Raw genomic sequence first — 26,373 nt, forward strand, 5'->3', positions numbered from 1 at the left:
AAAAGGTTACCTGTTGGAACCTCACACAGAAATAGATTAAGGGTAAGGAATAAAGGGATAGAAGATGAATTTAAAGAAGTTGGGTCCTTGGTAAGTGTAATGAAGGTGTTTCCAAAGATGTAGTTTGCAACATGGGTCATCTAGAAAGGGCAAACCGAAAATGCCTGTCTTAATACTGCCCCCATGCATGCTTTCCTTGGCTCCAGCAATAGCTCGGATACCTGAACTTGTAAACAGATAATTACGGAATACAGAGCAGGAGTTTCAATATTTTGCAAGACCAGTGATGAGACTCAGCATGGCTGTAGGGATTTGATGCAGACTCCTGAACCCAGGAAGATGACATTCCTGTAAGAAGCTGCCACTCTTTTAAATCCTTTCCATGTTTTTCACTTTCTTAGGACAGAGAGTTAACTCTTGAACACGGGCTTCTTAGCACAGTTTAGACAGAGACACCTGCCTCTCCAGTCTCCTGTCTCAGGTACATAGAAGCGTATTGCTTTGAATTTCCCGGTACCTACCACACCCCATCCTGCCACAGGGCCTTTGCATGTGCTGGTACTTTCTCCTGGGATGATGGATTCCCTCTCCTGTCACCCACCCACCCTTCAGCTCTTACTGCAAAGATCATGTCCCCAGGAAAGCCTTCTCCAACTTCCCCAGAGACTCAAATTTTATAATTATTTGACTAACAACCGTCTCTATTCCCATAGTGTGGGCTCTGTTCTGGCAGGAAATGCATCAGATTTTGTTCGGTCTGGCATACGCTGTTGCTGTCATAGGTACTGGCTTAGTGTGGTGTAGATATGCAATGAATATTTGTCGAATGAATGAAAAAAATGTGTGAATAAATTTAACTGAAAGAATAAAGCCACATGAGCAATTCCCATCTTGAACAATAGGCAACTTACTGACTTTAGTCACTTAGAGTTTTTTTTTTAACTCCCATTTTTTAAATCATTCATTCAAGAAGCATTTCTTTCTCTTTAACTGACATTTTGTTGCTGTCATGGGAAGAAGAGATATTATGTGTGTTTCATAAACTTTAACTTTGATGTACTTCTTTTTTTTTTCCTGTCTAGAACAGGGGTTCATAAACTTTCTCTAAAAAAGATCAGATAACAAATATTTCAGGGTTTGAGGGTCACGTGGTCTTTGCAGCGCCTACTCAATTCTCCCCTTACAGTGCAAAAGCTTCCATGAACAACATGCAAACGAATGAGTGTAGCCAGGTGCCAATAAAACATTTTTTTACGAAAATAGGTGATAGGCTAGACTTGGCCCGTGGGCTGTATTAATAAAAGCTCTGCTTGGAATTTGACCTTGGAGACAAGTGTGGTACAAACCCAGGCTTGCTTTGTGAACTTTGACACATCAATTGATCTGTCTGGGCCTCAGTTTACCAATGAATGAAATGGGGATAAAAAGCCACAACAAAGCGTGGTTGTGAAGATAAGAGGCTGTCAGCTAAACAAGCCAGGATTCAAAAACCTTGTTTTGCATCCATCATACTTGGTTTTATGTTTACTTGCTACCCACAGTCAGTCGTGCTAATTTTCCCTTTGTGGTTGTGATATATAGTTTCCTCTAAAAATAAACGTATTCAAAGAAAAGAGAGAGTCAAGATAAAGAGCAATTTGAGGTTTAAAGAAAGATTGTTCTGGCTCTTAAGTGCAGAGTGGGTTGGAGCGGGAAGACCCGTGTCGGGGAGATCACGTGAGAAGCCACTGCAAGAAACCCCGGAGCGCAGCCATGGTGGCCTGGAACAGGTGCGTGACGATGGAGGTACAGAGCTTGTCCCTTCAGCAGTGGGGGCTCTTTGGGGGCCAGGACGTTGCTACAGCTAGAGATTCCCCCGGCCCGACACACTGACGGGCAGGGTCTTGGGACATGGATGTTGACAGAGTAAAACAGGAACCACTTTCTGGGCACATTTAGATCATCTCCTTTAAAAGATACGTTGTTAATGATGTCCTCCTCAGTGTCCTGTTCTCCCATCGGTTGGCTCAAAGTTCAAAAATTCACCCACAATCACAGCCCTGACCCGCCTGCCTGCTTCCACCCTGCCCTTCCCCATGGTCCGCACACCAGAACTCTGTCAACCTTCCCGCAGGTAAGTCAGATGATGCTACTGTCCTGCCCCAAGCCTTCTAGTAGCATCCATCAACCTTCGAATGACATCCAAATTCTTTGCCAAGTCCCACAGGCTCTGCCCAGGCTGGCCTCTGGGGACCTCGCCCACATGCACCTTTCTCTGTCCGCTCCAGCCACCCCGGTCTCCTTGCTGTGTCTGAGGCCCCACTGCCCACCTTGACTTCGGGGCCTTGGCTTTTGCTATTCCCGCCACCTGGGACGATGTTCCCTGTAGTCATCACATAGCTCATTCCCTCCCTTTATTCAAAGTTTCGCTCAAACATCACCTCCTCAAACAACATCTTCCCTGATCACCGACTGCCCCAGGCAAAGTAGTTGCAATTCACAGTCCTCCAATCGAGAGTTCCTCAGTTTCTCTCTTTACCACGGTGTCCACTGCCTGATGTTCATTTCTTTAGGGCTGTGACTTCGTCCTTTCTCCTTAGAATAGAAACTACTGGAGGGCAAGAACCTTTGCTATTCTTCATTGCTACAAACTGAATGCCTAGGAAACATGATGTAGTTGTTTAATATATGTGAGTTGGGTAAATGAATGTATGCAGACCCCCCTGGGGGATTGTCTACTCTTCTCTCTCTCTATCCCTCTAAAAGCAGAAGCAAACAGACTCATCACCAAAGACAGAATAAATACGTTGACATGCGTTATCATATATGATACTAGTTTGGGTATAAGCCAATCAACACTCATCTAGTACTTCTATAGCACAGGAGAAATATTCATGATAAGGATGATTTCTTTAAAAATAACAACGCAATGTTGGAGAGTAGAACAGGCTTATTCAACAGAGCCTTCGTGAAAGGGATCCACAGAGGTCCAGGAAACTGCAAAAGAAAGTAATTCTTTTCATGACACTGATAAAAGAATCCTTACACAGAGTGTCTTACACCCACAAGAGTCGAAGCTCTAAAAAAGTAAAATTAAAAATTAAAAAACAATTGTTCCTAGAATTAATGGATTTCAAACGTAAACAGGTAAGTTAGCTTCCTTTTAGCTCCTTTGCTTATGGAGGGTGGGATTGTGGGTGTTCTGAGCGCTGCTGAGTAACGGCAGACGTCAGGAGCAGTTGCAAAGGGCACGCACGGAAGCCCCGCCCCGCGCAGTTTTCACACATGCGCAGTAGCGCTCGCATGTGACGCTGGGAGTTACAGGTAATCAGACGGCAACCGGCAACTGAAAGGTCTAATGTTCCTCTGCTTGATAAAGCTTTGGGATGCCTTTGTATCTTCTTGCTTAACTTCCCCTAGGTGGCTAGACGTCAAAAGGTGATATTTGTTCCTGGAGGTAGAGATGACACTTGGGTCTTTATCTTCCCCTGCCTAAGAAATGTTATCCTATAATCTTTGACTACCTTTAGAACACAACCTATTGGGGAAATGGAGTAGGCAAAAAAAAAAAAAAAAAAAAAAATTAAGGAAAAAGTATTAATTCTGCACAGTGTGAATATCACCGCAGTTGGTCTTTTTATCCAGAAATGTAGGATAAACTTCAGCAATTCATTATTTTTTTGAGATGGGGTCTCACTCTGTTGCCCATGCTAGTGGCATTATCATAGCTCACTGCAACCTCAAACTCTTGGACTCACTTGAACCTCCCGCCTCAGCCTCCTGAGTAGCTGGGACTACAGGGCGTACCAACACACCTGGCTAATTTTTCTATTTTTTTTGTAGAGTTATCGTCTTGCTATGGTGCTCAGGCTGATCTCAAACTCCCAGCCTCAAGTGATCCTCCTCCCCTCAGCCTCCCAAAGTGATGGTTTTATAGGCATGAGCCACCACGCCTGACCAAACCTCAGCAATTCCTTTCTTCCCAGGCTATACGAGGCTCAATCATCACTGAATCATAGGACTTTGCACTTCATCATGAGACCTGGGTTTCAGTCACGACACTTGCTGGGTAACCTTGGGAAAATCATGGAACTTGTCTGAGCTTTGTCATCAATTAAAGGACAATAAGCTTAGCTCTGTGTGTTTCACAATGTTATTATGAGGTCTAAGTGAGGTGATGCACATAAAAGTGCTTTGCTTTTGGAAAGCGTGGCTGAAATGTAAGCACCTACGTGAGCCAGGACTGTAGGACAACAGAAGGAGCCTGGTTTTAATCTTTCCATGCAGACATTGGAGTTTTGCATCTATAAGTATAGGAAGATTCTTTCCTTCCACAGAAATACACATTTTCTTCAATTTTGCCTAAAGCACAATGACCCTCTTGAATCAGCTCTTTTGGCCCATTGTTGATAGAGATATGGGTGGGGAGAAGCATGAGCACCATAAAATTTAGAGTGCAAGAACAACAAAAGTGGTAAAGGATACGTGGGTCTGCCAACGTGAGGCAACAGAGAATGGTGAGGACTGTGGCAAGCTGGAGTGTGCAGACACTCTTAGCTTAAGCCCTTGTTCCTAGGAGAAAATGGGACTTACGGGGCCAGGTTCCTAAATTTTGAAGAGAATCCAGGCATGTAAAGCCATATAATAAAACCTCAAATATTTAATTAAAATTAGTTAACTAATTAAATTTTTTAAAAATAATGGAAACCCATCTGGGGGCAGTATTTTTTTTGTAGACTACAAGTTTGTGACTCAGCCTGAGATTGAATGTTTTCTCATTAACCAAAGGATCACGTCTTCATGAGGCCAGTGGAGCATCTAACCCAACATTCAGATCCGACCAGCTAACCCATCTCATGAAATGTACCAAACTCCCTGGTAAGTAGGGTTTTAAAGCCCTTTGCAGTTTTTCCTGGGCCCCATCCCTAAATAAGTGAAGTCATTTTCAAAGTGAGGACTTCCCATTGTGGGGAGATACTGTCCATTTCATTTTCCCTCAGTCTTCAAAGATTTGTCCTGGGTATCTTTTGCTTGCCCTGCATATGAATTCTGTACCCTCCTTCTGTGACCTGTGCCCTGGGAGGCTGGCCTCCCAGCCCCTCGGCGGGGTCCTGTGTCCTCCATCTTCCTCGTGGGTTTGTCCAAAGAAGATGGGCAGGGGGAGGGGTGGAGGTGGGTGTGCATGTTCTGCTGGCTCCTTTCAAGCAGGGTGCCACGAATCCTCCATCCCTGTACCAAAGGGTCCCGTCTGACACCAGTCTCAGTTCACTGCAGTAGCCCTTGTTGGGTTCTTAAATACCACTCCCACCTTCCAACTGCCCTCTTGCTAAACTCCTCCACCGTCGCCCAGCGGACCAGGTCAAGTGTTTCCCACCTGGTCAATCAACTGATGAGATAACCCTTCACATCACTAATCATCCAAATGGACCACAGCGAGGGCCCAATTCCAAATCAGAATCACAGGTGGCCTCCCAGAGCTGTCCTCATGGAAGCTCTTGGTAAATATTTGCCAGAAAAGAGATTAACCTGTATGTGGTCACTGACAAAACCCCCCAAAATCAATACGTGTTCAAACACCTGTCTTACAGGAAACAAAATTCTCACAAATATTATCTACATTTTTTTCCCAACTTGCATCTAGGTGGTAGGCATTTTATACAGCTATACTTGCTCTGCAGATGAAAAAATTGAGGTTGAAAGATGTGAACGGATTTGTGCAGCTTCCCACATGGAGTGACCCAATCCCAGCTGTCATAATGACCTCTGGATTTCAGTGCATTCAGAGTTCAGAGACAGGAGCTGTCAGTGAGGGCTGGAAAGCAATGTATTGATGAACTACAGCATATACTTCTGAAATTGATATTTGAATCAAGAATCCTGTGAGGCGCGGAGGCTCATGCCTGTAATCCTAACACTTAGTGATGATCACTTGAGGCTCAGAATTCGAAACCAGCCAGAGAAAAATAGAAAAATTAGCCAGGCATGGTGGTGTGCACCTGTAGTCCCAGCTACTGGGGAGGCTGAGGCAGGAGGATCACTTGAGCCCAGGAGTTGAAGGTTCCTGTGAGCTATGAGCTATGGTTTACTTCTTTAAAATTGTTTTCTTTTTCTTTTTTGATTACTTCAATCAGTGGTCCCGATCTTTTTGGCACCAGGGACTGGTTTCATGAAAGACAATTTTTACATGGGATGGGGGTGGTTGTGGGGGCAGGGGGAGGCAGAGCTCAGGCAGTGATGTGGTACAGCCTGGTTCCTAACAGGCCACAGACTGGTACCAGTATGCAACTGCGGACCACAGACTTAGATCATTCTCCTTTCCTAACAAAATTGAAATTTCCTTTTGGAGAACTGCTCATTCCCCATTAGATATAGTCTGGTAAGACTCTTATTCAAGTCCCCTGTTCTCCAACCCAGGAGCAGGCTTGGGACCCTAACTGGTGTGGTTGATTGATGGTAAATTGGCCCCATTTGTATATACACACTTTGCCATGTGACTGTGAAGTGCCATCCATTATAAGATGGCATTTATTTCTCCATTGCTTAAGTCCGGGCTGGCTTTGTCCAGTGGAATGCAATAGAAGTGACCTCAGTGGAGTTCTGAAACTAGACCAAGAGGCTTTCTGGGGTTTTGCTCTTAAAACCCTCCCACTCCCACGAGAATGTGCCTAGGCTAGCCTGTTGGAGGAGGAGAGACCCTGGAGGACAGAGCTGAAATATCTAATCTACCACCAGGCAAGACCAGCCAACTGTCAGCTGAGCCTAGCCTAAATGACCTGCAGGAGAGTGAACTGAATAAGTGGTCTTTGTCTTAAGCTACTGAGTTCTGGGATTGTTTTTTTTATTCAACAAAAGCTAACTGTTCCAGTTGAGAAAATTGGGTACTCTTTCCATGAAATTTGCAAATTGGGTACTCTTTCCATGAAATTTGCATAAGAAAATGAAGACATTTGGGGGACACTTCATTTAGTCCAGTGGCAGCACCCAAACAGACTGGGTTATGGTTTCTACTTTGTAGACCAAGTGTCTGTTTCGACTCTGACCCATCTCCAGGCTTGGTCCTCCTCCCTCCCCATCCATTCTGTGAGTTATTGGTAACTCCCCAAAGAATTTCCTTTTTGTTAAAGTTACCAAGCCAATTGGTCTTGCTTGCAGGCCGAGAACCCTAACAGCCCGATATACAATTCGACGTGGTCATCTAAGACCTTAACCAAGCAGGAGAGGAAGAAGGTATCATGTGCAGCTGTTGGAGGAGATGCTTGGGGACAAGAACCCCTTTCCCAGCATTGTCTAGCTCACTGTCTCCTGTGGCGAGGCTGCAGGACCAGTCTTGCTCTCTGAGCTCTGATAGAGTCCCATACTGGTGTCATTCAATCCTGGCCTCGCTGCAGTGCTGTAGGATGTGTCAAGGGCTATGGTCACAGCAGAAATTCTTTCCTCTCTGATCAACTCCCTACTAAGTCAACTGGATTTGGGTTTCATAAAGTTGCACAATATGTCCCGATTGTGTTATGGGAAATATTTTTTTAAAAAGCCTTGTGAGGAATGATCTATTCTAGTCCCCTGTACATGCTGTTCCCTTCCCTGAAACATTCCTAGCAAACCCTCTCCCACACCATCCTCTACTCATTCCTCTCTCAGGGTTGGAACACCTTCTCTGAGCGTGCTTTCCTGCCTGCCCAGGGCTGGGGTAAGTCATTCTTCTCCAGGTCCTCACAGTCCCTAGTGGCATCATAAATGTCATTATGTGCATTATTATACTAGGTTGTAAACATCTGTTTACTTGAATATCTCTCCCACTCCTCCCTCTTCCCTGTGAGCTTCCAGAGTTTCTGGGCTTGCATATTTTTTTAACCATTTCAGCTCCCATTCCAGATAATCAGACAAAAATCAAAACTATAGATGTCAGAAATGATATCTTTTACCAGAGTGATCTCGGAAAATCAACTCATTAAATCTTTCTAGGCATTGGTGGGCCAGATCCAACCTGGATACCTGACCTGTCTTGTTTGGCCTGCCTAGGGTTAGTATATGATATTCATAGTTTAATTGTCAACATTTAAATATTGTGAGACTGCAAAGCTGAATTTCTAGGTTTTCTCAAAAGATCAGATCAGCCACCCCTGGATCTGTGTTTCTATGCAACAACACAAGAGCCGTTCAGTTAAGGTTAAGGTTAGTGTGAGGGTCTGGGTTAGGGTTTAGGGTCAGGGTTGAGGTTAGCTCCAGTGAACCCCCTGCAGATGGGATGTGAGCCCCCCAGGTCACCATGAGTCCTCTGGCTCACCTCTGTGACTATAGCGAATTGAATCTAAGTTGCTTCCAATGTAATTTTTATGTACTGTCCAGAAAGTAAAAAAAAAAAAAAAATTATGCGAAACAAACCATGGCACAATAAAGACCAGAGGATGCATCATGAAAAATGAGTATCTCAGGGTCTTGGTGCACGGTAGCTGCATGGTCCCAGCAGAAACTGGAGTTTACGACCTTGGACCAGATGACGTCTCACATTTTAGAGCATCCCTGCCCTCTAATTCAATTCTAAACAGAAAAGAATCTTTGTATTGAGTTTCAACCTCCTTATATTGCCTGGTATTTTACGAAAGCATTAATTTCATAATAAAATATATTCATATATTGTTTTATATATATCAATATATATCATGCTTCATCTCACATTATTCTGAAGAATAACCTCACCAGCTGTGTCCATATGTATCAATTATGGCCAAAAAGAAAATTTAAAATTAACCCGAAGGCTGTAGACAAAGCCATGAGATTGTACTAACATTTGCACTGGGCTACCATCCCTTATATCCAATTCCAAAAATCCTGAAAGCTCTGAATACCAAAAGTTTTAAAAATTATTTTTCATAATTCATATATCAGAAAATCACTTAAACTTATGTCATATACTTTAAAATTAAAAAAAATTCATTTAGCACTATTAATGTTTCAATACAGAAATATTCCTATTATTAAGCACAGAATGCTATTCCCCACCTACCTGGGAGTGTTACCTAATACATAGTATGTACCATACTTTCTTCCTAAACTCTGAAAAACCCTGAATTTCAAAACATATCTGCCCCAAAGAGTTTTGGTTGAGGGATTTGTGGACTTGTTTAAATATAGACACCAGCCCTCCCAGCTAAGACAGACTAGTCAAAAGTCAAATTGGGTTTTCCCTCAGCTTTTGTCCCACCCATTAGGCGAGGCTTGACAATATGCATTATTTCCTTACTTCGTCCGTTCTTGATCCATCTGAGTGAACAGGCGCCAGTACAACAGGACATCGTCGCTGAATACGGATGGGCTCGTTATGCACCCGGCCCCTAAATTTTTTTTTTTTTATCTCTTATGACTCTAACCACAGAGGGAGAGAGATAATGACAGAAAAAGCACACCCCAGGCACCCTCTGAGAGAGAGTGGTATGATAAGGCCTTAAATACACAATGCTCTCACAAGTGTTGAGAATGGGAAAGGTAACATTTAATAAGCATGTTAGGGTAATTAGTTAAGTCACTTGTCAATTAACTAGATTATCTGATAGCTAATTTGTGTTTCCAAGCAGCAGGCTTTGTGGAAAAGCAGTCAAAGAAAACTTATTTTGAAATGACGGCCTTTCCACCTAAGTATACCGAAGCCAGCCCCTTGCAGCATGTCTGCTGGCCTGAGACCCCATGCACGAGGGTGCTAGCTTTCTTATCTGCTTTCAGAAGAGGTCTCCTTTTCTTCTTCTTTTCTCAATCTTCTCTTCCTCTTCCTTCCTGCTCCCTCCCTCCCTCCTTCCTCCCTCCTCCCTCCCTTCCTCTTTTTCCCTCCTTCCCTCCCTCCCTCCCTCCCTCCCCCCTTCCTCCCTCCTCCCTCCCTTCCTCTCTTTTTCCCTCCTTCCCTCCCTCCCTTCCTCCCTCCCTCCCTCCCTTCCTTGCTTCCTTCCTCCCTCCCTCTCTCTCTCTCTCTTCTGCTCTCTCTTTCTTTCTTTCCTTTTCTTTTTTCCTTTCTCTTTCTGTAGCTGATTTGACCTCGGGTCAGAAGCCAGCAAACTCTTCCTGTGAAGAACCAGCTAGTAAAGATTTTAGGCTCTGGAGGGCAAGAGGCGAACTTCAGAATATATGCAGGTACTTCTATAACAAAAGGACAAACAGATTTTTTTATAAAGAGTTTGCAGACATTCTCAGTGCTATACCCAAACAGGTTACGGGTTGGATTTGACCCACTGACCGTAGTGCGCTGACCTCTGCTTTGGGTCATCGCTCAACTGCTAATTTCCTAAATCAACATGGCCAGATTTGCAATCCAGAGGTTATGAAACTCAGCTGGACTCCTCACTACATACGCCCTCCCCCCTCCCAAGCGGAGACTAAGTGTGTAGACTCCAGAACCCAACTACCTGGGATTTGAATCCCATCTTTGCCAAGAAGTGCGTGACCTTGGGCCAGTTACTTAACCTCTCTGGGCCTCAAGGACACCATCTCCAATATAGAGACGGCCATCTCCTAGGACTGCTATGAAGATTACTTATATACAGCGAGGTAGCTAAGCAAAACACTTAGTACGGTGCCCAGCACATAGGGCTGCAGAAGTGTTAACTTGTTTTTACTGCTTTAATAGCACAGGAGGTGGAAGAAAGATCACCTCTCATTGCCAAGAAATGACAAGCAGACTCTACTCTCCGATCCCTGGAGATCCCACTTGGTGGCGGGCTTCGTGGCAAGGGGACAGAAGCGGTAGGGAGACATTCCCGGGCATTTTCCAAGTGTGCTTATGCAAACGGGATGCCATAAATGTCTCTTTGGAGAAGGAGCCTGCCAGAAGGTCTCAGTTTTGCCTCATGATTTACTGGGCCCCTCTGCTTTTGCTAAAATAGGTTTTCCTGCCTCAGCCCTGCCCTGATTGGACCGCAAGGCGTGCCCTGCGCAGAGCCAAGTCTGTCTCTGTGCCCTGTATGATATGTGACCAGAAGAAGTGCCATTAAAGAGGTTTCCTGTTTCGGTTTCCTCACTGGCACCACGAGCTGTGCGGCAGTCACCGGAGGACCCACTTAGCAAGCCCACACGGGCAAGGAGCCCAACAGAGTCCTGAGAGAACTTCGAATGCCCCTGGCAGAAACTCCTCCTCCGTGTCCCCCTTCTCCTTCCCTCGCTCCCTTTCGATGTGCTCCCCTTCCCGGAGGCCACCACTGACAGCAAGCGCAGTCACACAACACGACGCGACACGCCGCTCCCTTTGGAAAGCCCCCTTTCTCATGATGTGGCAGCTCGTAGGCACCGAGGCCTTCCAGAAAAAAAAAAAAAAAATTCAATCCCTTTTCCCACAGCTTCCGCAAGCCCCAGTGATAAATGACACCTGTCATTCTGTCACAGACAAGCGGCACAGACCGGGATGTCAGTGATGTATGGCTCACCAGAACAGGAAATCAACTTTAAAAAAAAAAAAAAAGAAAAAACCCTAAAAGAGCTGACCAGGGCATTGTCAGGATCCTGCTCCCAAGGCCTCGCCTAACAGAGAGAGAGAGAAAGAGAGAGACTGGAAAAGTTTTCACGTAGGGGATAAAAAACAAGCATGAGATCAACACAAGGAGAAATATGTATCTATGGAGAAGCTGGCATGGAAGAAGCTACAGATTGCTCGGGCATTGTTTATTTCTTTGCAAGCGTTCTGGATATTAGCCAAATTCTCACCTACTCCGGTGATGTATGAAGGAAAAGGTTGATCTCTGCTCCGTGAGAATTCTATTTTCCTTCTGGAGCCTTGGAAAGAAGTGAGTCCAACCTGAGATTTGTTTGTCAAGCCTCAATTACCCCGTTTTACGCTGCCCCCAATGAAAAGCAGTAAAATTCCCAATGCTCCCCAAGGAACCCCTCCACAGGAGACTGTCCCCCAAAGATTAACAGCCCTGCCTTTCGTGTTGACAGCAATCCCGGCAAAGAACAGGATGTGACTTCCTTTTCTTTATCTCTATTTTGTTTTCTATTTTGTATCACCCCTCCCCACCCCCACCTCCGCCACCACCATCTATACATATTGAATTTAAAAAAAAAACATGTATTTTCATTCTATCAAAACCACTGTACTTAGAATCACTTGGGGGCCCTGATTTAAAAACCAAACTCAGCCACGTGATCACACTGAATCTGAGCACCTACTGGGTGTCGGGTCTCTACTATACTCGAAATAGGAAATGAAGAACTCGATAGTTAAATTCTTCTTAGGCAGGATTTCTCAGCCCCGGCACGATTGCTTTTGGGAGCTGGACCATCCTCTGCGGTGGGCAGTGTCCTGTGCACTGTAGGCTGCGTGGCAGCAGCCCTGGCCTATACCCACTAGATGCCATCGGCAGCCCTGGCCCAGTCATTTTCGTAAAATGTATCCTCCAGACGAGGCCAAATGCCCCCGGGAAACAAAGGCACCCCAGTTGAGAACCGCTGTTCTATGTGTTTGAAATCAAACCGCCAAAGTAAAGCAGCACTCATGGGATGAACTGAAGTTGGTAATTAAACCCTAAATAGTATGATGTAAAAAAAAAAATATTAGCTATAGGAATTTAGGGACTTTCCAGAAGAGACATTTGTATTGAGTAGGCTTCTGCAAATTCCTCTGTTTTAAGCTGTGTAACAACAGCAGCGGAAACCTTGTTATAAGACATAGAGCCACCATTTATTTTGTGCATGTCCTGTGCACAGATGTGACTGAAATGAATGTTGAGAGGCCACAGCAGGTTTAAAACAAACAAAAAGAAATCTTAATTTCAGACAAGTCACATGAATACCAGTGGGAGATGGCAACCAACAATCAAAAATCTCTTTTCTAAGGACATTATGAAATGATATTATTAAAGCTTTGAAAAGTATTATGTTATTATTTATTAAACAATATTATTAAACCTTTGTGAACATTTAAGGTTCCAGATTGGATGGAAAAAGGTAAGACTAAAATCAAGCTCTCATTTCTGTGCCTTCTCCGTAGATGATAGCACAAGATTGTTAACATACAAATCTTCAAAGTTGAGTTTATAGAACAATATTGAAAATATTCTTTGACCACCCAATAAAACAATGGGATGAAAAGAAAATTGAGTCCAGTCTAGGCACCAGGTATAATATCTAGGGCTGGCCCCCATCAACTCTCACCAAAAGAGATCAAAGTTAATTTTGAAAACACAGATAGATTTATCTATGTATAAAGCCCATAATGGGAATAACACGAGAAGACAAAAAACTATGAAATGAGCTGAGCTGTGATCACAAGGGATTAAAAAAAAAGCATGTAATTAATACACTGGGCACAAAACCAACCTTAGCACAAAAATGGAAGAAGAAAAGATCTCAATACATTAAGAATTAGAAGCCACTGAAATGTAGCTACAGCCATCAATTGGAAAAAGAACCTTAAATGCCTTATAACCACCAACTGTTTAATATTCAGAATTGTAAGGTGCACAATTCAAGTGGTTGTTCCCGTTATCAATATGGGTGCTATCCTAAAAATGAGAATACCAATCCTTCATCCCCCCGCCCTTCTACCTCCCTACAAACCAGCTGGTGGAAATTGTTCTTTAGAGCAGTGGTTTCTATCTTGGTCAACTTCAGACAGACCATTCTTTGTTCACACAACACTGCCTTGCCTACCAATGGGGATCCTAATAAAATTTTATGCTGTTATAGGACTTTTCTGTCTCATCCTCACCTCCTGGTCTTGCATCATGTTGAGGGCAATTACACATTTATTTATTACACATCCCCAAATATAAAACCGCGAAAACTATACCAAAGACAGCAGCTTTTCAATCATCCATCAAGATATACCAGTTTCAAAAGACAATCCTGCACCACATCCTGAAGGTCATTACTCACTCTCGAAAGCTCATTTCAAAGGCCTCCTTCATCTCTTGATAGCGTTAGATAGCGTGTGCGCCAAAGTGCTGGTTGGGGAGCTCAATAACTCCGCATTCTCTCTCTCAGAGCATGATTAGTGGGAGGTGCGGGCCCCAATTTAGGCTCTGTCTACACAATGCCAAAACAGTCTGCAGAGAAATGAAACTGTCCATCACACAGCTGGCGGTGTTAGCTGCACGATGCCAGACTGTGTTCACTCATTCCACACACCCCCTTGCTGCTGCATTCACCAGCGAGTTCACTTTGAGTATCTGGGAATGGTTCTGCTCAACATGGTAGATTTACAATGGAACGCAGAGACGACATGATCTTCACCATGTAACAATCCTCAAACTCTAAAAATTTATTTGTATTCCTTAATCCCTGAACCCCTTAGCACAGGCTATTCTCCTTCCCGCCACGCTCTTGTCTAGCCCTATAAGTTTAAGCGCCTGGATCCACCTTTTCCTGAAGCCTCAAGATTGTCTCCTAGACTTTTTAGTATTGCGAGCCAATATGTTTTTCCCCGGTTTTGAAGTTTTTGCTTACACCAGATAGTACTCCAAGTGCTTTCTACATATTACTTCTTTCATTCCTTACAACTGCTCTAGGAGGCAGGGGCTACGATTGCGCATGCTAGAATTTGATGATGCCCTGTGCATGTCTTTCAGGCATGTACCTCTCCCTTCCAAGCATGCTTCCTGGAAACACCTGTGCTTCTCTGGCTGAAGGTAACTGTCCAGCTGTGGGAGCATGTCTGGCTCTCACATGGGACAAGCTAGAAAAGCTAGAGAATACTGCCCCTGGAAGAAGCCCCAGGCAATGGCAGATGGAGATTTAGTAGAAGACTACCCCAGCATCCTTACCCCTTATTGAGATGACTCTGAGAGGTCCATGTTCCAGCCTTCCTCCTAGGGTTCCCCAGCACAGTGGAGTCTCGCTGCCCGCAGTGCTGACACGCTGGATTACGCACTCCTCACTAAATCCTTCCTTTCCTGTCGTATGTCCGCACTCCCCAACTGGTGTTTCCCAGGATCCACAACCAAATGAAGTATCTGTACTCAAATTCTTGTTTCAGGGCCTCATTCTGAGGGAAGGATGCAAATGAAGATGGCATATGTGTATAGTTAAGGAGATGACTACAGAGACCTTAAGTATCTTGCCCAAGAAAAGAGAGATGCCAGGCCATTTTGGCACCATGCATGGGATTCCTCTTGGGTCCCGGTCCTCCTCCTGACTGCATTTCTTAAAAAGAAAGTGCAGCTCTCCTCACCAGCCTTGGCTTCCACGGTGTCCTAACATGAGGAGCCGTGGGAGAAATTCCTCTCTGGCTTGACTTGAGAGACAGGAGGCCTTGGGCTGCCTGAACTTGGGGACAGTGCAAACGTCCTAACTCTTTACCTGCTCCCCTGTGCTTCATCCATCAGGATGCTCAAGTCTGAATTTTTTCCCAATTTTAGTTGGATGCATTTGTGTGAAATTACATTTACCCCAGCTTCACCGTATTGTTTTAACAAAATTTCATACTGCCATTGTTTCCTCTCTCGCCTTCTTTCTGAGACCACTACTGCCTGAGTGAATTATTACATCTTGACTCAATTCTTTGAAGAGAAAGTTTTTAAAATACATATCAGGTTATCTATATATATTTAATACGTCTGTAATATATACTATTAGTACATTACATATATTTGATTCATCTCTCGTACATTGTAATGCATGTAATACCATTTAGTACCAAAAATCTTGAGTCAATGTGTTCATCCATATCACCTCACACTATGGGCAAGACAGCACAATACCTGGAGGACAGCTCAGGAGTCAGACTGTGTGGGTTCAAATCTCAATTCCATGGATATTATGGTTTGTCAGGCAAGTTACTTAATGGCTCTGTGCCTCAGTTTCCTCACTGGCATAACGGAACAATGATAATGCCTAACTCACAGGACTGTTGTAGGGATTAAAGGGGTTAAAATATACAGTACTCAAACAGCAACTGGCAGATAGCAGGTATTACATAAGTGCTAGGTGTTATTCTCACAAGGCAACTCTAGATCAAGATTGTTAAAATTATTACTTTGAAGAATGTGTTTCCCAGAGGCATGGGAAATTGATCCAATGAAAAACCAAGGCCAAGTTTACTTTCCAGTCCTCAGCCATAAGGATGCCCTAAACTTTTCAGAAGTTTCCACATAGGAAACTGTGAATATCAGAATTTAGTAAACATGGAAGATTTTGAGGCAAAGAAGTCAGAAAAACCCTTGAGAGGCCAGAAGTCAGCCTCCTGTGGAAGACTTTAGGGGCTATGAGTAAATGTTTCTAGTGCCTCCCTTCCCACAGGCCCCCTAATAAATTCTGGCTTAAATGGTAGATGTGTTTTCAATTCTAATAGTATTCGCATATGCCTCATCTGGTAAACAGCACTTATACAAAAAATTGGATTGAGGGTAAAAGCCCCCAAACACTTGTCTTAAGTGTTGCAAAGTAGTGGGTCACATCAGCATGGATTCAGCAAAGTTACTCAATGAGATCTGACACAGTTCAAGCAATGCAATGTGACAAGACACCGGGCAAGTAAGCAAAAAAACCACTCTATTTTTGGCCCAAATGCTCATTATCATCTAACATGCAGTGGACTGATTTGTGAGAGTTATTAAGTGGGGCATTGTTTTTTTTTTCATCCTAATACTGGTTTGTGGGTGGGTTTGGAGGACTTCTCAATGGCCTGGCCTCTCAAGGGTTTTTCTGAAACTTTAATCTTTTCAATGCATTTTCCAACTGAGTAGGTCACAACCCTGCCTGGCTCAGCGCAGAGGCTGCCAATGTGTAACAACTTTCCAGAGTGAAATGAAAGAATCAGACAAGGCAGGATGTTGTTTTAAACTTGACCAGAACACTTGAACAGTTGTTTGAATGCTGCCTGGCTCTGGTTCCCCTTCTCTAGGTAACAAACCCACTCTTCCTCTAGAGACCGTCCCCTCCCTGAGCCTTAACCCCGAGCTTTCATTGCTGCTCCTCATGTGACTCAGACCTCTCCAATCAGAGCACAGCCTACCTCTGACCAGTGATTGGCTGAAGGGTGGCCATGTGACCTGATCAGGACCAGTGAGATTTAATTAACTTTTTTTTTTTTTTTCCTCCTGAGCATTTGGAAGAGAAACAACATGGGTGGTCTGTTCTCCTCGCTCTGAACCTGGAAGGGCTGTGGAGCTGTCGATGACGCCAGGACAGGGATCAGAGATTGAAGCTAATGCAGAGGAAAGAAGGTTCTAGAAAGAGAGTGAAACAAAGTTATCTTATCCCTCGGCGTGGGCCCCGCCAGGCCTGGGGGCAGCCACCCCTGCACATCCCAGTGGCATGTCCCTTCCCTCTCCTGTTTCTTTTTCCTTAAGCCGTTTCCAGGTGAGTTTCCTGTCGCTGGCAACAGGAAAATTATTGATTCAGGAGGGTCCTGAACAGCCCATGGCCACAGAAGGCGAGTGTGGTTTTAAAACTTCCCAGCAGGACCCCTCCTACCCCCCCCCCCCCCCAACATCCACCTATTTCCTGCCCAGAGATGCAGGCGAGGCCTGCTGGCTTCCCCGGTGCCCGGTGGCCGCCGCAGCGCTGGGTCCCGTGCACACGCCTCCCTGGAGGTGCGGGCAGGGTGGTGGCGGCGTGCCCGGCCCTCGGACCCATCAGCAGAAACGCTTCGTCACGCGGACGCGCCGATACGCTAAATGAACAAGTGCCACCACGCACAGCGAGGTCACCCAGAAGTTAACTGCAGGGATTACAGGGGACAGGGGACACGCCTCGCCAGGGAGGCTCCCGACAGGTGCAGGACATGCGGCCAACGGTGCCCAGGCCCTGTGCCCCTCGGTGGGACACCCCACTACAGCCCCAGGCGGTCGAGTTCTAAATAGTTAAATATGAAACTGTCAACAAGGCCCTGTCTTAATAACCAAACTTGAGGCCTTTTATCCCGGAAGATTTATGAAGTAATTTTAAAGAGATCCAAGCAAACATCTGTCAATAAATTGAATGCCGGCTACAGGATTTACAAGCAAGACAAGAATTTCTCATTAAGTGCACATTAACACGGTGGGGTTCATAAATAGGAGGAGGCCAGGATGCGGAGCCTCTCAAGCTGTCATTAAAACACTATCTAAGAACTAATGAGGAAGTGACGGAAGGAGACTAATGATGCCATGGGCTCCCAACCTTCCCCGGTCTGCAAAGGCCATGCAGAATCAGGTGACTCTGGGAGGCTGGCTGCTGGCCTGGCCTGGCTCCTTGCAGCTCACTCCGCTGTCTGCTCAGGGCTGCGGGTCTCCCTCCCCACTGAGGGACAGCACAGGTACCCAGAGGCTCACTGCACCCTTGCCCCCAATGGAATTGAGTTCCCAGAACCCCCTTGATGGTTAGCTTCCAGTGGTCCCAGACACTTAACAAATAGTCCCAGACCACCTACTTCATCTAAGACACCGTGCTAAATAACGTTTGCACCCTGCAAGGGGGAAATCTCTAGAAATTTCTCTTTGGCTAAAGCATGCGTTTGACATGCAGAGAGATAAGGCTTTGTTATTGACAATTCGAGGTGGCAAAAGAGGAAGCTTGGGAAAGATTCTGGGGGGGGTGCTGCTGTCCAATAGCCTCCCCCAATTCACTCCTTCCCTGGACTGTGTCTTCCCAGCAAGCTTTGCCCCCACAGCTCTCTCTCTCTGCCCGGGGGATACACAGATCAAAGCCTCTGACAGCAGAAGGTCGGAGAAGCCTGAGGGGTGATTAGAGCGGATGAGTGCAAAGGTCAATGGGAAGCTTGTCTGGGTCATGAGATAAAACAGATCTGGTTGGGAATGTAGCCCAGGGAACGTAGCTGCGGTGGCTGGAACCGGGAATTCAACCAGGAAGCCACTGACTCTGCCACTGAGGTCAAGGCCTACACGACTGCCACTCTAGCTTCTAAATATATTATTATATTAATGTATTATATCACCATGTTATATTAATGTAGTATATATATGTATATTTATGTATGTGTTATTCCTTTTTTTCTTCTCTTTGTCTCCCCACTTGATTGAACTCTGAGGGCAAGAGCTGTTTTGTCTTGTTCAATACTGGACCCCGGGCCTAGGACAGCACCTGTCTGTCCTAGTGGCGTAGGTCAGACACTCAGTAAATATTTACTGAATCAATGAATGAATGACTAGGACCCCTGAGATCCAGCGAGGTCAAAGAATTGCCAAATAAAAAGTACATGCTTGAGTGACGATGAAGAGGATGAGATGAGAGAACTTCTGTAGCAAGAGCACTAAAATGACTAAATGCTGATAAACATGCGAAAAAGCTTGTGAGGCCACCTATAGCCACCGATGGATATGGTTTAATGTGGATCCCAATAAACAGTGAAATGGATTAAGGACTGGACATAAAATTATAAAAGGAACTAGAAAAAAGGGGACCAAGTTTTGCAGGTGGCATTTGTTGTCATTAGGAATGTGAACACAATGATAAACCATCAGAAATCATAATAGCACTGTTGAAGCCTCACCATGTTCCAGCCACTCTGTGGAGCCCTGTACCTGACACTAAAGACTAAACTCTTGATCACTATCAGTTGAAAGCAGGATGTTGGCCAGTTGCGCAGAACTAGATTGATTTGCGTTGGGTGGACAGTGGGAATTCAGGCAACTTCCCAGCACGGCGGAGTAAACAGAGCTCCAATACTTGTCCAAAGAAAGGCCCTTGCTTTGAAAGGTCTTGCCCTGGAAGGTTTCCCACCTCACCTTGCACAGCCTCTCTCTGCAGGAAAAGCTGAGATAGTCTCATGGCCAAATAGATGGACTACATGCTCAGATGCCATTTATTCAAGAAATGCCAAGTACCTACCGTAAGCCAGGCCCTGTGCTGGCTGGTGGCATTGCAATTGACAAAAGAGCCTTAGAATCCACCATGCCATGGTAAGCGAGTCTCATGGGGAGGAGAGGAAGAGAGCAAGCAGTTATGGTAAGTCTCAGTGTTACGAGAAGGCATCTCTGCTGAGGTGGCTCCATTTGCTAAGGGTAAATGCCTCCCAGTAATTTACAGAAGAAAAGATAGTTTGCAGTTAAGTAGCTTGAGAAACACTATCAGAACAACTTTCTCAGCACCACTTAGCAGGGAGGGTGGCGTGTCCCAATTAATTTCTTTTGTTGGGTGAGTTGTGTGGGAGACCTTATAGTCCTAGAGACACCCTCCCATTGAGGAAAGAATCTGCCTTGATTTACTCAGCTGTTCATTTCCTCATTCGTTCAGCACACATGTGCTGGAGTGATTTTCTGTGCACCATGCCCACTGCTGGTCAAAGGAAACACAGAGATTTAGGCACAGCCCCATGGGGTTCAGTAGAGTTTGGAGTTGAAGGAGACACCTACTCAAACAGCCAGAACATCAAATGTTGAAAGTTACCAGCAGAGACTAAGAGGAAGAGGTGTGGTGGATTCTATCTGAGGGACTTGGAGAAGGGTTCACAGAGACTGGCACATGTAAACTGGGCATTGAAGGATGTATAGAAGTTCACCAGGTATAAAAACACAATCCAGATATAGGGAACAACATGTTGGGGGGGAGTGAAGAAAGTGCACAAACAGGAGAGTAGGTTGTATGCTGGGAAAGCTGCAAAGACTTTAATGTGACTGTAAGTGAAAGGAATGTTCTTGTTGAAGAAAAGGTGGCGGGCAGGAGCAATAGGCAGGCATTAAGGGAGATATTTGCTATTTTGGAGGAACCTTTCTTTAAGGATGGGCTAAGGAATCTGGACTTTGTATCTCCGCTGCTATTACTAAACAGCAGTCATTTGCATACCACCCTCACAATTTCTGCCATAGCTAGCTACTCACTTAGGGATTTGTTTCTTAAGCAGATCATTTAAAAAATGTGCTTTATAACATTTATTTTAAAAAGATAACTATCAATAAATACATAAACATTCAAATAACAAGCACTCATTTGTATATTCTCCCAAATCATCTGAAATCCCTACACTTCTGGAACTATTGTTTGGAGTCCTGGGATCTGTAGCATTTTAGGAAATACATGATCTTTACAAAGATACTCCTGTTGCCAATAAGAGTGGATTAGAGGGGCCAGATGCACAGACAGAAGCGAGGAGTGATGATATTAATACATCAGGAAGGTGACAAGGACCAGCATGAAGCAGCAGCCATGGGGATGAAGACAGCCAGGGACCCATTTGAGAGCCATTTCAGAGGAAGACCAAACAGGACTCGGTGGCAGATTAGAGGGGGGAAGGAGGGATGATGGCAATTGTGACGGGCTAGACGTGGCTCCTTAATGTAGGGGCAGTTCCTGACAGCCATTTACAAAGTGATTCCATTTATATCAGAGCCTTTCACAGAGAGCTAGAATCACAGGCTCTACAATGCATAAAACACAGTTATATAAGCTCCAGGAACTGACTTCTTGGTGACAGAGCTAGCAAGATGCTTCCAGGGGAAAACTGTTTACTCGATACACAGTGTTTAGGATGGGGGTGGGGGGAAGAAACACAACTATGTAACCATCTGTCTGCCCAGCTGTAGATGCTACATGGCTAATGGGAGAAAAATTTCTGCTAGCAGATTTCCTAGTGTTTTGTAAATCTAATTCTTTGATTTTAGCTATAGAAGTGTTATTACCAACGACAAAGGCAAACCAGGACATAACTACAGTGGGAAAATGAAGTAGGTAATTGGTTCATTACATGTATTTTAATTTTTCAGAACTCCAAGCCCCATCCCCATACATACGGTGGTGGGGAAATGGGGGGGGGGCACACCCCTCTCCCCACCCTGTGAATAATCTAGACTGTATTAACCAATTTCAATAGCTAACTGACCAGCACATTCCTCTTTGGCTTCTGTATGTAAGATCTGAGTATTTCCACTTAAAAGAAAGAAAGGAAAGAAAATCCTAATAGTCATTTTAACGAAGTAGAAAGAAAAAAAAAAACGAGAGGGAAAAAAATTGCAAACATCCTTTTCCCCTTCCTTCTTTCTCAGCTTTTTTTCAGTAATGGTGGAATGTGATGCCTCTCTTTGGGTAAAGCAATTTGCATCACTTAAAGGAATGAAAGGAAACTATAATATCAAGTTTATCCAAACTACTGAGTGAAAAGAGACTTGAAAGTCTAACTAAAGCCAAGAGAAGCACACTCTGCTGCTGGAAGATTCTAGCATTTGGGAGGAGGATTGAATAGACTATGGCTTTGGGGACCAGAGCAGGTCCAACTACTTTGGGTGTTACCTGAAGAGCAGGTTCAGGTTCCTCTTCAGAGACAAGAATGCCCACAGGAGGGTTTTAGGAGAGTTAATGAGATATTGGCCATCAAGTGTTCAACGCAAGGCCTCACATATGGGGGGGTCACCAATGCAAGGCCTCACATATGGGGGGGTCACCAATGCAAGGCCTCACATATGGGGGGGTCACCGATACAGGGTGAAAGGAGGTGTTATTATTTCTAGTAGTCTATCAGCAGTTCAGGTTCAAATTAATTTTAAGTTCCCAGAACGACTGGCTCTCCCATACCTTGGTTTTCTCAATATTTTAATTTGGTAAGTGTATGCACTAATATACACACTCTACCTGCTAAGGGTTGAATGTCCCCTCCAAAACTCATGTTGACACAATGTGGCAGTGTTGAGACGTGGGGCCTTCAAGAGGTGATTGAATCCGGAGGGCTCTGCCCTCTTGAAAGAAGGAATTCATTCATGCAGTGAAGGGTTAATGAATTAATGGGTTGCCGTGGGAGTGGCACTGGCGCTTTATAAGAAGAGAGGTATGAGCTAGTGTGTTCACGTGCTCACTCCCCCCACCCCCATGTGATGCCCTGCACCATGTCAGGACTCTGCAGAGAGACAACCCCCCCCCCACCCAGCAAGAAGGCCCTCACCAGAGGCACCCCCTTGACCTTGGGCTTCTCAGCCTCCGGAACTGTCAGAAATAAATTCCTTTTCTTTATAAATTTCCAAGTTTTAGGCATTCTGTTACATGCAACAGAAAAACGGACTAATACCCCACCTAAAAACTGAAGTCCTAGAAATGGGATAATACTAAAACAAGCATGCTTAACCAGGACCCTTACAAAGTCTGGGGAGAACCGATCCACAAACTTGGTGTATCCACACAGCAGAACAATCCCCAGCAATGCGAAGGGGCAATGGACAAGTGACAAGCGACAAGCTTGAGATCACAGAGGCATCACGCTACAAGAAGGAAGCCGGCCCCAGGACGCTAATTACTGTAGGGTTCTATTATATAACATATATGTTAGCCAAAAGACAAAAGTATAGCAATGCAGAAGAAATCAACAAAGCAACCGTTGACAGGGAGGAGGGTTGGAAGGAGGATGTGGCTACAGAAGGAAGCAGGAGGGAATTTTCTGGAGTGATAAATCTGTTCAGAGTCCTGATTGTTGTAGTCATAACACAAACCTATCCACTGATTAAAGCTCACGGAATTGTGCACCACAAGAAAATGTCAGCTTTACCACATGACAACTTTTAAGAATATAATAAAAAGCAACCAAACACACACTGGAAGTCTTCATTCTTGGAAGATGCATGTCATGTTCACACCTATAGACAAAAAAATTAAAAAGTAGTGCTATAACTCCTGTGTGTGTGTGTGTGTGTGTGTGTGTGTGTGTGTATTGGGGGGTGGACCTAGAGAGAACAAAAAAAGAGTAATAAATATCACAAACTATATGAGCAAGGTGTGAAGCAAGAGGAGTTCTCTGCAGGTTGTAGACTGGAGGGAAACAGGCGTGGGCCAGGGAGCGTGCGGTGAGTGTGGCGTAAGGCCAAGAGTCAGAAAGTCAGCATAAAGAGAGGGAGAGGATGAATAACTGAAATATAAAAGCAGCAAATGTAATATGATCGTCTTTATGTAAAATCATGTGTAGGTACGTAGGTGCAAAGACACAGGGCTGGGGACATAGTCACGGAACTGCAGAATTGGAAGGGCGCTCGTGGCATATTAAGTGAGAAAAGCAAGTTTGCTGGGTAACATGTAGAGGACTAATCTCATCCAGAAGACACAGACAAGTCATTAATAAAAACTCTGAGATATATATAAATTCTTCCCTTTCCAAATGTCCAGCTCCTTTATTTCAGATTATAAGCAGAGACAAAAAGTGTCAAATCACCAGAAAATCTTTATTGAGGTCTGGAATGCTCCAGGTTAAATGAACTCTAAAAATTCTGCAGTGTCAGGAAAACATATATTTTGTTTTCTTTGTTATAAAACCTTAGTTTCATAAGATAGTTTGCTAACAATAGTTGGCTGGTCTAAACAGAATACTTCCTGTAGACAGTTTTTAAAGAAAATATGACAGTTTGCTCCATTTTCCTCATAGAGATGAAGATGGAGCACAGTGTCTTCACTGTTAGAATGTTCCAGGGTTTCCAGAGCACTGCTTTATAGGTTATCTCGCAGAGTTCACTCGTGCGCTGGCCTGGTGAGTCACACCCATTTTATAGGCAAGAAAATGCTTTTAACTTTTCAGAGACTAGGATGAGTAGAATGCCTTTAATTTTTCAAAGTTCTTTCACTGGTATCTGTGCCTCTAGATAGTATCAAGGTCTTGTCCATGAAACATGTGGCCTAATTTTTTTTAAGAAAAAAAACTATCAAAGAATGCAAGGACAACATTCTTATAAAGGATCCTACAAGGACAGATTGTTCAAATCTATTTGTTCCATCAGTCAAAGGGTTAGGCGAAACAAACCTTTTGGTCCTGAACATGCCCCACAGTTAGTGTCAGGAATGTCGATAAACATACATCAAGAACAAAGAAGATCCCTGGCTTTTGATACCACTGAGACTACGGATTTAGGATCATTTTCCCAGCGCTACATTTAGCAATGTGATAGGATTTACTGGAATGGAAAGGTGTTCAGTTGATTTTTATTAGTTTTCCTTGAGGCATTGAACACACATAGAACTATACATAAACAAACATGTACAAATACGCATTTTTAAATAGAATTACCCCACTGAACTTCCCTGTTCAGGATGTGACTACTGCCTTCTTGCATTACCTTGCTCTTTGGCAGTCGGATTCTCTTTGAACAGAGAAGTCAGTGGTGTATTTTCTGCACCCATGTCTACATTCCACCCTGGGGCAAGCCTGTGTCTACCAGAGTGGCAGACCACAAGGAATGGATGAGCTGGGAGGTGCTGGAGCCGGCTCCAACTGGGTATATTACCCTTGTGGCTGTCCGGGTAGCCGCCGAGCTATGCGAAAGATGAGATTAATGAAAGGAAATGGAGACACATCAAAGGCAAGGAAGTAGCAGATCAGAGCTCCTGGCTGAAAGGACCACATTGAGAAACAAATGAGGGTCGTGATGAAGTCATCAAAGCACAATGATGTGAAGACAACCGGAAGAAGGTGAGCAAGTCCAAGTCTTAGGTCTCAAAGGGTGGGCTCCTGTCAAGGAATTCGGGGGCACCCTGGGAGGAAGAGAAAGGCCAGGAAAGCAATGCAATGAGTAATACAAAAGTATAGATATTATTGCTTTTGTAACATGAAACAAATGCCAACAGGGAGAGACAGAGAGAGAGGAAGAGAGGAAGGAAGGAAACAAGACAAAACATGAAGCTAGAATGGATGTCAGGGCTAAACCAGAGTGAATACAAAATCCTGATAAATACTTTAGGTCAGGACAAGCTAATTAAACATAGATCCTGTACACAAGTGATTTATTATTTACTGAATTTTTTAAAGCATCACAGGCTTGGCACTCGATGATAAAGTGTCACACACCTTGTGCAGGATGAGGCGGGTCTTGTGGTGAGGAGATGGCACTAGGAAGAGGGGAATAGAGAGAAAGAGATGAGGAATTCCGTGGTTTTCTATGATTAGAGTTCTGGGAGGAGAATTCCTTTCCTTGAAGACAACAAAAATTAGAAGCAGAAAGAAGCCTTCCAGATTGGGAGGGGGGATTCAAGGGTATTTAGACACATGGAAGCCCACTCTTGACTTAAATCTTAAGCTAGCGCACTTCTCAAAAGACAGAACCCTCTCTCAGAACCTAGGACACAGACATTCAAGGAAAGGACATGCCACTAACTTTAAATCATGAGAGCAGCAGGACAAAAGGCCCCAAGGATGCCTTCCACTCAAGCCAGGCTGCCCCCAGCTACTACCTGCAAGTTCTGTCTTTCTTCCTTCTCCTTCTTTCCCCTTCTCTCTTGCTGTCTCTTTCCCTCTACTCTCCTCCATTGCTCTCACTTTCCCAACCTAGCTTGTTCCTTCCCTCTTTCTCTCTCTATATGCGACACTCACCAGTTTTACAATGCACCGTTTGGCTTCCGAAAGATACTTCAAGACAGGGATTATTGGTGTGGCACCTCTCCCCAGGTCCCCTGCCCTCCCCCAGCCCTCCCTCAGGGCCCTTCAAGTGCAACTGGGTGAAGAATAACAGATTAAAATGCAACCCCAAAGAAGGTTCTCGGAAGTCACAATGCAATCATGTCAACATATGGTTTTAGCAG

At 44.5% G+C, this 26,373-nt stretch overlaps 1 protein-coding gene and 2 long non-coding RNA genes across 7 annotated transcripts in view; 2 read left to right on the forward strand and 1 right to left on the reverse strand.

Moving 5' to 3' along the window:
• TSHZ2 (teashirt zinc finger homeobox 2) overlaps positions 1–26,373 on the reverse strand; it is a 437,987-nt gene that overhangs the window by 260,173 nt on the left and 151,441 nt on the right. The window lies entirely within an intron of this gene.
• LOC142876847 (uncharacterized) lies at positions 3,252–19,008 on the forward strand. Of its 2 annotated transcripts, XR_012923671.1 has the most exons (4): positions 3,252–3,303; positions 4,768–4,857; positions 17,000–17,256; positions 18,926–19,008. It is a non-coding gene; the product is annotated as an uncharacterized LOC142876847 (long non-coding RNA). The 2 variants fall into 2 exon arrangements; XR_012923670.1 differs by lacking the exons at positions 17,000–17,256; positions 18,926–19,008 and adding an exon at positions 7,132–7,220.
• LOC142876848 (uncharacterized) lies at positions 7,941–10,934 on the forward strand. Its single transcript, XR_012923672.1, has 3 exons — positions 7,941–7,999; positions 10,597–10,707; positions 10,848–10,934. It is a non-coding gene; the product is annotated as an uncharacterized LOC142876848 (long non-coding RNA).

This window comes from Microcebus murinus, chromosome 16 (genome assembly GCF_040939455.1).
Source record: "Microcebus murinus isolate Inina chromosome 16, M.murinus_Inina_mat1.0, whole genome shotgun sequence".
Lineage (NCBI taxonomy): Eukaryota > Metazoa > Chordata > Mammalia > Primates > Cheirogaleidae > Microcebus > Microcebus murinus.